Below are 13,566 nucleotides of genomic sequence, written 5' to 3'. Positions count from 1 at the left end.
TCGATTTAACAGCTGCTATTAATTTGCTGTGGGCTTCCCTACAGCTCTTATTATACCATCTTTTGTGGGCTTTGACTACCTTATTTTTTAATGGCTTAGTGATCAGGCTTTTCAGTTCCGTAAAGCACTTCTCATGGAGATTGATAATTAGGGAGTCGGCCTCACTAAGGGGGGATAAGTCTATCATCTTACCCCTTATTTCCAAGACCAGCTCCTCTATTTCATGAGTGAGCTCTGGGTCACCCAAGACCCTGGACCATTTAACCCGTCTTCTGTTGTTACACAATAATATGTCGGACGTAGGGCAAGTTGTTGCCATAGGACCGGTGCACAGTCCGGGGACCTTAAGACCCAGGGAGAGGGGATTGTGGTCACTCTCTGGCCTAGGCTCTACCTCCATATCTATTACATGCGACCAGAATTCTATTTTGACCAGTATATAATCGATACGACTCTCACTGGTCCCATTATCAAAAGTTGGTTTCCCGGATTTATCAGACAGAGTATGGCCGTTCACTGCCCGAAGCCCCCACTCCAGACAAAGTCCCAACCAATGGAGGGCCGCCTCAGTTCCCCTAACACCCTTGCTTATGGTTAATGGGGGGATATTCCAAGCAGTATCTTCATCAATTCCCACATCTTCAGCCAAACCAAGGATGGGTTCATAAGAACAATTCAGGTCGCCTGCTACTAGAGTAAAACGGTCACCACTGGACTTCTTCAGGAGGCTATCTAGATCGTTCAGGACCGGTTGCTTACGACCACCCTGACAACCTCGGGCGTAGATGTTAATTAAGAGAATATCCGTATTGTTGCCCTTTCTCAGGCTGATACATAGAAGATCAGCATTCTCAACCAAGATTTCCTTAGCTTGGAATCCCAGGGTGTTTTTGATCCACATCACAAGACCGCCAGAGGCCCTGCCCTTCGGGCCCTGTATAGCGGGCTTATAATAATTTAGGTAGCCTGCTCTAAATAGAGGACCAGTTGCCCAGGTTTCCTGAAAAACGACGATATCATACATGTCGATAAAGTCGGCCCAATCATCGTTATCCAGGCGACCCCTTAGCCCTGCAGTGTTCCCGGAAGCCACCCTAATTGTTCCTGCTAAACTACCAGCTGTAATAGTCTCCGATAAGCCCAAGTCAGCCGCCCTGATCTCAGTAGCTCTAAAAATGTGACCAGGGACTGGGCTTGGGCCGTCGGAGAAAGCTGAACTGTCTACTCGAGCTACTAAGGGGGTAGGGGTGGGGGGGGGGGGGAAGTCACCTGAATGGGATTAGGTTCGATGGTATGCACTGAAGCATCAATCCCCCCAAGTTAATCGACCTCATCCAGACAACCAAACATATTAGAAGTAGGAGCCCCTTCCCACCAGGTGTTTTGACCTAGCCAGCCATCCCTTCGTCCATTTCGTCTGATGTCTTGGACAATTGACCAGTTCCCCTCAATGTCCACATTCTGCCGTGGGGGGTAAAAAAATGTAAGGGGTCTGACAACAATAGTTGAATTGTCTCTTTGCGTATTCCAGGAACAAAGATGTTGGGCTGTGTGGGGATCCGCAAAGGAGACTACTATGCAGTCACCAGCAATAGACTTACGTGTGGAACCTACCCATGGTACCCTACGTACCATTAGTATCTTGCTTCTTAGATGGTTTGGGAGCGGTCTATTTGCATTAAGCCAGTGAATGACCTTGTTTTTTAGCGACCAATGGGTCTCTTGAGTTTGTAGATCCGGGGCAGGCACGCCAGCTAATACAATGACATAAGGCCTAGCTTCTGGTGGTAGATCGATAAAACCCCCACGAAAATTCGGGCGGCTAGGATGCTGGGGAGGTATACACGTGATCGCTGGCTGATAAGGCTGTTGGGGTACAGCTTGAGTCCTCTGTTTAGATGGTACTATGCCTTGCGGGGGGCGGGCGGTTGGGGCTGCAGTTCGTGGGATGGTGGCTGTGGGATTACAAACTTTTGTCCGAGGTTTAGGTATGGGTTTAGGTTTCGGGGAGGGCAGGGCCGGGGTTTCTAGCACAGGGGCCTGTGGGGTGCAATCATCGCCCTTGGTAATCTTGTCTTCCATTTGTTTTAGACTAAGACTAGCGAGAGTGACTATAGTCTTGTCCATTTCTAATAAGCTGTTTTCAATACGAGAAAGTCTAAGTTCCAATGGAGTTAAGAGCTGTTTTAAGGTAACCCAGACAATTTTAAGAAATTCTTCATCACCCCCCAGATCCTTCCCAGGGTTGCTCAACCTACCCTCAGTAGACCTCTCAGCGATGTTAGCAAGGGGATCCCCCGTTGTTAGGTCTAACACAGCGCTGGTTAAGCCAGAACCAAATTCCTCTCCCAGTAAACAGGTATTAACTTCAGGGACCTCTTTGCCTACCCCATTTGAGACCAGAGGTCGACGATTATTAAAGAATTGCGACCTCGCAATTTTGGCCTTTTTACGTGCATAGACTGATCTGGCAAGGCATTTCCTTTTGTAAGTGACATCTTTTTGTTTTATACTTGCTGCCTGCTTTGGCTGCTCAAATTTGTTGGTAAAGGCCATGCCTGACCCAGGGACGTAAGGCACCAACACTTGAGTGGGCTTTGGTGGTGACAATGGTGGAATAAGGGGGGGCTCAGGTGATGGTATGGATGGGACATAATGAATATCCGCCTGTGTTAACAATGATCGAGGGCCAGACAGGCGCTCCGGGGTTTGGGCAGAGGCAATTTTATTTATATATCAGTGGAAGCCAGAGAGGATTCATTTGAAGTTAGAACACTATAGTGGCATTAAATAGCAGTGCAAATGTTGGAATGTGTCTGGGCTTCATTTTGGAAACAGAAGAGAGTTTGTGTGGTCGGGGGCTTGAATAGAGGGAGATTGCATCTGGGGGAGGAATGTCTTCACATGAATTGCTTTGGATGAATGCAGGGTATTTAGCCCTAAAGAGATTATAAAGAGTAGCAGTTGCAATGTTTTGTTGAAATGGACAATGTTTTTCTGGTGCAGTACATGAACTGTGCAAGTGGAAGCAAATCATGCAACCTGATGCAGTAGCCAAGGAGTTGTTATGTTATTGTTCAGTGCACAATATAGGGCTGAGAGCAGAAACCCTTCCAGGTCTGAGCAACTATGTTGTGGAGTGGAATTCAAGATATTTAAAAGATTACAGTGATTGAAGTCTCGATCAATACGTTTTTCGTATGCTACAAGAACAACAGAAATAGATATTTTTGCTTCTTGGTTAACGAGGCAGTTGCACAGATTCTACAGTCGAGTCCCAATCTGAAGGGGTGGATGAATTTCAACAGAACTGAAAGGGGGGGTAAAAGGGATCACGTTTTCCTCCATTTGCTATGCTTCTAAGGGTTCTCCTACTAGTGAGGAAGCAGAAGTGTCATATTGTGCTAGCCACTTTTTTTGAGTGAGTTGCCAGTTTCCAGGGGTGATGGAATTAGCAGAAGAGAAACCTTTTATACCTCCCGACAGGTGAGGTTTTTAATGGGGCTAGATGGCAAAGAACAAACTCTGGCAGTCAACTGAACCCTGAACCTTCTTGTTTGGAGGATTTCAGGGGGTGAAGTCCAGTTTGAATGCCTTCAGGCACATCTCAGGGAATCTAACTCAAGGGACGCGAAAGATATGTTGGCGAGTGGAGAATCTGGGTAGGTTTATGCATGGAAAGGGATTTGGAAGCTTCTGCAATAGATACATTGAATTTTCTACCACACTGAAATGGAAAAGGATTGAGCAATAAGAGGATCAGTTATAGCTCAATGGTAGCGACCAGCCACAGGTTGGTTGATAGAAAATTAACAAGGAAAAAGGTCTTGATTTGTTGGGTTACGATATGTATCAAATTGCGGGGACCACCTAGGCCAACATATAATTTTTTATGCTATCTTAAGTTGTTTTGTACAATATCTGAAACTTGGTCTTTGAATGTGTACTCATCTTTCATCCAGTTACCTGGCGAATTGATGATATTTATGAATCTTCTTTCAGAAGAGTGGTGGATGTGAAAACATTATGACGCAAGTAATTGTTCTTATAATCATGATGGAGTTATGTTTCATATAATAAAAGGGACAAAAACTATATCTTCATCAGTGTTTTATCCAAGATTCGATTAACAGCCTTGCTTGTTTGTAGTGAGATCTTTAAAGATCATGAAATTAGAATGAGTGAATTATGGGAAGATGGAGCAGGACAAGTATTATTGTCTTATATTAAATCTTTTGAGCCAGTTTAAATATCTGCTATTGCCAGATGGGCGAAGGTGGTAATGAAAGATGCAGCAGTGGACATAAGCCTGTTTAGTGTGCTTTCGGTCTGGGAGGCCATTTCTAGTAAGGGGTTTCTGTCAGGTGGACTTTTGAAGGAAATCCGGAATGCTGGTGATTGGTGTTTGCAAGATTCTACCTTAGATCAGTGGAACATGTGTCCTCAATGGCTTTGAGAAGCTTTTCACAAGCATAAAGTTAGCCTCTGTTCTGGACATGAAATGTAGATTATCCAAGAGCTTCTGTTAGGAGAATATGGATTTCATTAAAAACACCAAGGCTGGTAGGGGGGTGGGGCTAGCCGCCTAAGATGGCAAACGTGTCCTGGTAGACCTCCAGACCCTCGGGGGCGGGGGAGAATTTAATTTTCCTGCAACGCCCTACGTGGTTTGAAATCGGCCTAGGGGCAAGGCATATATCGGCCAGAGATCCCGGAGCAGTTCGATGTGGAGTCTGGCCTCCGGACCAGCGGTCCCGTGAGGTGCGAGGAGCGGGCCTGTCCACTGCTGAGATTGGATTGAGACTGGGAGCTCCAGTGCGACACAGGCAGCCCAGCGTGTTGCATGGCGACATCTACTGCGCGTTCGGGGGATTCCGGAGTGGTTTGGTGTTGATCCTGGACCCCAGGCTCGTGATCTCATGAGGTACGTGGAACTGGCCTGCCCACTGGTGGGATCAGACTAGGACCAGGAGCTCAAGTGCAGTGTGGGCAGCCCAGGGCGCTGCGCGGCGGTGCCCGCGGGGTGCTCAGGGGCTGCCTCGCGGCACTAGACCTGCGCCGCCCTGAGGTGCACTGCGACAACGGGGGCCGTGTAAGGAGTGCCAGGAAGATCCTTCTGAGGAAGGACGAGGTCGATCCACAGCCTTGCGGTGAGTTGCCGAGCCCGCACTTTGACTCCGCGCTTAACCCAACCCCTGGTCTCAGTGCCCGGGGCTCGATTGGAATCCCCTTGGACTTGGGATCCTGTGAAGATCGAACAATACGAGCATAGAATCACCAGCTGGGAAGACAAGGGCCAGGACTCTTTAGCGCTACTACCCACCTGCTGATACAGGCCTCTCCCCACCCTCGAGGGCAACACTGCGGTGCCGGGCCCCGACTAGGCACTACTACAACTGGATTTGATGGACGTGGCCCACACATGTGTACCGCAGTGACCCAAGCTCCACAATAACAACGCTGTACCTCAGCACCAGTCGGAACGGCCCGGGTGGGCAGCAACATACATCAAGGTGCATGGTTGGCTGGCGCCGGACAGCCCGAACAGCATGTTCCCTCTTCCGGGGTGAGGAGGGAACTACCAGAATCAAAGGCTCACCGGGGACTGTGCTGGCCTGCCGTGGTTTTCCCTCAAAGAGAGGACCCCCATACGAGACCCCTATTAGGTACTCAGCGGGATGGTGTTTCTACCAGTTTCACCATGGGGCCTCCTCTGCCAACTAATCCCGCTCCGGCTGTATAGGCCCGATCGAGGCGCACTGTCCCGGCCAATAAAAGTGAAACCCAGGCACGCGCCCGTGCTCGGCTATTCAACTGCACCTTACCAGCACATGCAGATACCCTCCTATAGAGGAATTACTGAGGGGCCTAAGTTGCGCGAGAGGGAGTAGGCTCGACCTCCCATCCCTCCATTCGCCTATCTCGGACAACTGGAGAATACTACATTCCACCAAATTCAGCACGCAGCACGGGCAGAGTCAGAGGGAAAACAATGGATGGCCACCAAGGTGTGGGTGGTCCCTCCACCACACCAGAAATTTCCAGTCGGCCTCCTTTGCCAGGGGCTACGTCTTCTGAGCTTATGGAAAGAGCGCCCGACAAGCTGGATTTAATATTAAAAGAAATACGGGACTCCAGGGCGGCCCTTGAACTGCAGATCGGCACGCTCACCACAGGCCTTACGCTACTCAGGGCGGACCACTGGAAACTGGCAGACACCATCAAAGAACACAACCAAGCCCTCAAAGTCCTAGATCCCAGAGTGGCAGCAAACACCACAACCCTACAACATCTGCAGCAGCAAGTGACAGGCCTTTTGGATCGGGTGGAAGATACAGAAGGCAGGAATAGACGCAATAACATCCGCTTAATTGGCCTACCAGAGTGCAGCGAAGGCACTAAGGCGGCAGAATTTATGGAAGCCTGGTTCAAGGACACTGTAGCACAAGAGGGTCCCTCTCCTTTCTTCTGTGTAGAACGAGCCCACACAATACCAAACGGGACACCCAAGCCGGGCGCACCACCTCGACCTCTGACAGTAAAAATTTTACTTTACAGGGACTGCGATGCCCTTCTACAAAAAGCAAGGGTAAAGCGCTGATCCAGTACGAAAATCATCGCATTTCTCTATACCTCGACTACACTATAATGGTCCAAAGACAAAGATCGTCCTACCAGGCCGTGAAGGAGAAACTGCAGAAAGCACAGTTCAAATACCCCTCTTTTGTACCCTGCCAAGTTAAAAATTCCCTATGACAAAAAAACTCACTTCTTTGAGAGCTCGACCGATGCGGAGGAATGGCTCGAGGTCATGTGCATTAGTTCAAGCCAGTGCAGCCAATCCGACTTATCCTCACAGGGCTCTGGCAAACTGCAGAGACTGTGATACCGCCGGACACAGAAGATCACTCAGAATAAGGGCAGCGCTGGACTGTCACGTGAACAACAACGACTCGATCAGGAGGGGTCCTAGCTGTTGCTGGCGCATTTCGAGAGGATTCAACCAAGATCCCCACGGACTCGGAGGACAGCACCCAACAATCAGACTCTGAACATAGTATTACCCTGTTCCCAACGATTACTCTTGTGCAGAAAGCGCGAACTCCGACTTTCAGCAACAATTTTTATCCTTTTCACATATCGCCTCTAACTGCTATGGCAATGTCTTAACCTGTATGACACCGTAGTAAGTTTAGATTACCCGTATGGGGCGTGAAGGCGGACTGCTCCTGTAGCTCTCAAAAATTGGTTGGTGTTTTGCTGGGTACCCGGCTGTTGATTATTTAGGAATGCTTGGGCGGAACTTCGACATGATCAGTTATACCCCCCCCTTGTGTCCCGTAGAGCTGCCGGGACTCAAGCCTCAATCTGGGCAACACTATGGCCGGTGGCAGCGACCCCCCTCTGAGCGTATGCACCCCTATTTGTTATGTAAATGTTGAAGCTAGTTGTTGGGCCCAGCGCAATTCGGGCGCCGAGCCCTGTTTTGTTAGTGTTAGAGGGAAAGGGAACTCCTGGTCTATGTCAGTCTATTGGCTCCATATAACATGGAGCTCTGTGCAGTCTAATGTTCCATGCCTAGAACCGTTGCCACATTAGGGTCCTACAACCTACTAACGTGGAATGTACGAGGGATGGGGCGATACAGAAGAGGCACTGTATCCATGCCTATCTCCTTAGATGCAAAGCCCACATAGTCTTCCCGCAGGAGTCCCACTTAACTGAGTCGGAAGCACAGAAAACACGCAAGAAATGGCGGGGACAGATCTATTCCACTAATAACTCTGCTTTTGCTAGAGGGAAGACCATATGATTACGTCATGGGGTTCCATTTATCGAAATGGAGCGCCACGTAGATCAAGGTATATACATCGAACTGAAGGGCTTGCTAGATGGCACATGGGGGGTCCTGGGCAATATCTACGCCCCCAACTTTGATTAGGAGCAATTCCTCCACCGACTGGGTACAGCACTGGCTGGGTGGGATGCTATCCCCTGGATATTGGGGGGGCGGATTGGAATGCAGTCTTGGACACTAATATGGATAGATCCCACCCCCACTACACAGTACAAATGCCCATAAGCTAGCCGAAATGCTTAATACATGGTCGACAGGATGGGTGCTTTCAGATGTATGGAGATGTCTGCATCCTACCCATTAAGGAATATTCATTTTACTTCTCTGTACATAGTCTCCATACCAGGATAGATCGATTCATCTGCTCCAATTCCCTTCTCACTCAGGTTTGCCATTCCACATATCCAACGAAAACCCTCTCAGACCACAACCCCCTAGAGCTCACACTTACCTTGTGTAATGTGCCGACCCCAGTACCCACCTGGAAACTACACCCACAATTATTAGAGGATGCCTCATTTCATGTAGCTCTCTCCACCACCATCACTAATTATTTAACAGAAAATTGGAACACAGCCTCCTCTAACCTAATAGAGTGGGGCGCAGTCGATTAGACAGATAGTGGGGGCCCGACAGGAGGCACACCAAAGCTTGCTCAGAATCGAACAACAAATGACTACACTAGAGCAGAAAGCAGTGACTGACCCAGAAAAACTGGAGGCACTGCAGAGTGCCCGTATTAGCCACGCCGGAAAACTTGAAACATTACGGACCATTGATCATAGGGCCTTCATGCAGCGAGAACACTCGGAGGCTGATAGAACTGGGACACTGCTAGCCCGCCTGGTGCAAGACAGGCCAGACACACAGATTATAACCCAAATCCGTGCACCAGATGGGAGTATGGCCCATACCAAACGAGAGATAAATGAAGCCTTTTATACATACCTCAGCACTCTCTATGCTGCACCCACACTAAATATGAACCCTTCCATTGCGGACTTTTTAAGGGATCTTACAATCCCTGTACTCCCAGATGCTGTACAAAAGGAAATAGATGGCCCCATCACCCAACAGGAAATACGAGCCGCAATTAAAGGCCTGGATCGTAATAAAACGCCTGGGTTCGACGGACTGCCTATCAAATTCTATCATACTTACTCGGATGCTCTGGTCCCCGCACTAGAAGCAGTATATAGGATTGCCATGGAAGCCGGCCAGCTACCACAATCCACCATGCAAGCGTTGGTCACTTTGTTGCCTAAACCGGGACAAGATCGCATTGATCTGTCCAACTATAGGCCCCTCTCCTAGTTGGCGACAGAATATAAAATGCTGAGCAAAGCCCTTGCTAAATCGCATACAACCCTACCTGAATACCCTCATACATAGTGACCAATGTGGGTTCCTGCCGAATCGTAGCACGTCCCTTAATACGAGACAACTACATTACGTCATGAAGGCCACACCATGTGCTAACTAGACCGCAGGATGCTTGGCATTAGACCATCAGCAGGTCTTTGACTCCCTATCCTGGGATTACATGTTCGCGGCACTCCAACGATTCGGGCTCCCGGACACATACCTTAAATGGGTACTTCTACTGTATACTTCTGCTACTGCCTGAGCCCGTACGGGGCGATATATCTCAGGCCAGTATACGATTCATGGAGGTACGCGGCAGGGATGCCCGCTGTCTCCCCTATTGGCATTAGAGCCTCTGGCGGTGGCGCTCAGACGGTCAGCGGACCGCCTGGGAATACCTTTAGATGTCACGACCCACCTTATTTCTATCTATGCAGAGGACATCCTATAATATCTACGTGATCCGACTGCTCGCAACACGCCCCTGCCCGATATTTTTTCTACCTTTGAACAAATCTCGGGCCTTGCTATAATCTCGAGGAAATCTTTGGCCTACTTTTTCCAGGAAATACTATACCCAGACGACCTACGATTTGGCACATACACATTGTCAGTGGCCCCCACCACCTTCAAATACTTAGGCATCCAAGTATACAGAACGCAGACAGATTAACTCGACAGCAACCTAGTGAAGGCCATAACAGCCCTTAGAGCTATTGTGGCTTTCTGGACTTCCCTGCCCCTGTAGGTGATGGGGCGCATAGCCATCTCGAAGATGGTGATGCTCCCTCGCTTAATATATTATTTTGTGAACGTACTGATCGTAGTCCCGCAGTCTATTTTGAATACACTGAATGCTATATTAGTAGAACTCATTTGGGGGACAGGCCGTAGGAGATTAAGCCTACAGAGACTCCAATTCATAGAGGAGGCCTGGAAGTACCCAACTTCAGAGCATATTACTATGCTTGTCAGCTTCAATGGCTGTCTTATTGGACGGCAGGGAAGAGTTTGCAAGAAATTTGATATACACCTAGAGACCTAGACTGGGTCACACTGCTCTCCCTGCTTCTGCCTAACATCAAAATCCCTGCAGAAAGCCCTCCCCTGCTGAGGACGGCATTACAGTGCTGGAAGAAGGCATTATCATATACCTCTACAGTGACCCCATACTCTATGAATATCCCCTCATTGGGTATTCCCACACCACAGGGAAGGCTTATGAGGACCAGGATCCACACCTGAACAGAGACAGGAGCATAAGTTGTTGGAGCTTTCTTTGGAGATGGCAATCTCCTTGATCACAAATCTTTTCTACAGGCTACATGTGCACCAACACATTTATACTTATTACACTCTGCAGTTTCCTGCTACATTAAGAACACATGGGCCCCGCAGCATAGAGAACCACCACAGCACAACTTGGTCCACCTATTATACTATTTGGGGAATGGGGGTCACCTAGTTAGATGGCTATACGGGCACACGCCGCAGTCACACTTACATCCCTCAGAACAAAAAGGTCCGAAGATACCGATACGGAAATCACAGATAAAGCCTGGAAGAGCATGCTTGAACATCCTAAACGAGTATCCCGTATTGCCAAACTAAAATGCATCCAAACCATGGTCCTTCATAGGTCATATTTCACTCCACAGAGAATCCACGGTATGTTCCCTGAGGTGCACCATTGCTGCCCCTGTTTTAAAGGGGACGATGTGGACTTCATGCATATGCTCTGGTCCTGCCCCCGCCTCCAGGACTACTGGGGAGGCGTTCATCATTCCCTAGGCAAGGTCATTCCTCTTTCTGTTTAAGATGGCACTCTGGACTGCCTCATGTGCCTTCGTAGACGTACTAGTGCGTAGAAAGTGCAACAAAGATTCCTAGATTTGGCCCTCATACTAACAGTAAGAGCCCTTACCATGAGATGGAAATCCCCCAGATGCCCGACGTTACCCAGCTGGCAGTATGACATGATACAAATGGGGGAAAGCAGAGAGTGCAGCCCTTCAGAGGGAAGAAGAGAAAGGATTACGAAAACAACCAATCTCCATGGAATGGGATATTATGTTACATGATTTCGAACTACTTGACCCAATATCCCCACAGTGTACCCCAACATCATGAGTCACGATACTGCATTAGGTCCTATGGACCCGAACCTTCCAAACCATAGGTCATTTACTGCAGTACATGGGTAATGTAGGACCCCTGGAAATACTCTAATAGTCCCCTTAGGCTACTATAGGAATTAGCATCGACAGACCAGGAGTACGGGGTGGGTGGGGTAGAGGACATAGTTGGGATTGTTTAGTTGATTGAGAAAATTATATATATATATATATATATATATATATATATATATATATATATATATATATACTTTATGTTATTGATATCCAAGTAACACTAATTCACGATTGTCTGAACTCATAGCTATTATTCGGAAGTACATGTAGTTCATTTTCGGTCGTGATATTCAGCCACTGTATAGTAGACTTATGCAATGTTCCTGTAGAAACTGTAACAAGAAAAAAAGACCTTCTGTAGCAATCTTTGAATTAGATGTGATGTCAAGGTCCTCAATAAAGTATGTTTAAAAAAAAAAAAAAAAAAAAAAAAAGACACCAAGGCTGGTATTACCCTCCAAGCCCGCCCTCGTTTAGGTAGGTGGAGAGGATGCTCAAGTATAACGTTTGACTAATTCTTTAACGTTTAAAACGGTGTTTTTCAGATTGGATATTAATTGTGTTCTGCAATGATTGTTTGGAAGTTTTAGTTTGTTGACTAATGTGTGCTGTTGCCAGTTCTTGCCTCTATACAAATATTCCATAACAACAGCGTTTACAGTGTATTGAGTTTGTATTACTGAATTCCAATTTAAATGGTATGGAAACAGCATTTATCTTGCAATTACTGCATGTAGTACTAACACAAAAAGTATTTGAATGTTTATAATCGTAACTACTTACAATGCCTGGAACATCAATGTGTTCCTATGTTACTCTGTCCTTCGCTTGTCTCTTGAAGGATGCTTATTTGGGGGAGTTTTTCTATAGCGCGAACTGGACCCAGCGGTATCAGAGCGCTTTACATGAGTATCAGTTACGTTACGGACGGACACATTTATTTTTCATTTTTTTTTGTTAGGCACGGGAGATTAAGGGATTTGCCCAGAATCACAGAATGTTGAGCGTCCCTGCTGCGACTCGAAGACGGTTCCCAAACTCCGAGGTCGACCGCCCTAGCCGTTAGGCCACATTCTCTCCCAATATATGAACAGACGAGTATTTTTCCACAACAGGCTTTCTGCATGAGACACTTATAATTTAATGTAGGGCACATCGATGCCTTACTGATAGGTTGAGATACACAAATCAAATTGGAATACCTCATTTACAAAATAAATAAAATTCCTGGAAGAGGAGTAATTACAGCGGAAGTAAAAAGGTATAGAGATGCGTGTTCTGGGTGTTAGGATCAACGGATAGACGGCAGACCAATATGTACAGAAAGAACACTGATCATAATGCTCATTTGGATCTCTCAAGTCTCCACCCACAACATCTACAAAACAAGACCTCTGCCTTTAAGTCACATGATTTCACTAAATACAATTATATCTGAGAATTATAACCTGGAATTGAGAATTTTAGAGCGAAACCTCAGAATGACAGGGCTTCATAAAATACACATTGAAGACTAGCGCAAACAAAAAGCTTAAGGTTTTCAAAACTGCTGATTTACTGTATTTGCAACTAAAATGACATAACAGATTGAAATGTTATGAAATATTCACATTGATCTTGAAGATCAAAATCAATTATCTGAACATTTGGGATTTTATGGACGAACAGGATTTGAAATGTTTATTTCCTCAAAACCATTAGTCTCATGCCAGAATATGTCCAAACATCAGAAGGATGATTATGAAAACAATAATATGGCCTTTTTGAGATAAAGTTAACAAAGATTAGCAGAAAATACACGAAGGAGGTAGATCCTTGTTTACATTGTGTTAGTTGCAAATATATTTTTAAAGGAGAGCATAATTTCGATCCATTTGCAAGCAAGAAACTCCTTCTCAGTGATTATGTAACATGCAGCACTATAAACCATATTTATGCTATAACTTGCCCTTGTAAGAAATATTAGAAGGATAGGACAGAACGAGCAGTGAACCCAAGAACATAAGTCTAACATAAATGTTGATAAAATTAAATCACCTTTTGCAAGGCATTTGTCTTGAGTAGGGACATAATATGCATCGAATATGCTTTAAGGTCCTACAGACTACACAACATTCAAGGTGATGTGGGAATTTAAGGGAAGTAAAGGAG

General features: G+C 46.7%; 1 protein-coding gene across 8 annotated transcripts in view; it reads right to left on the bottom strand.

The window, feature by feature from the left end:
* Nucleotides 1–13,566, bottom strand: part of BEST2 (bestrophin 2) — a 140,951-nt gene that overhangs the window by 108,103 nt on the left and 19,282 nt on the right. The gene's annotated exons all lie outside the window — the stretch shown is intronic.

The sequence above is a fragment of the Lissotriton helveticus genome, chromosome 1_1 (assembly GCF_964261635.1).
Source record: "Lissotriton helveticus chromosome 1_1, aLisHel1.1, whole genome shotgun sequence".
NCBI lineage: Eukaryota > Metazoa > Chordata > Amphibia > Caudata > Salamandridae > Lissotriton > Lissotriton helveticus.
This window is presented reverse-complemented; position numbering and strand designations above follow the sequence as displayed.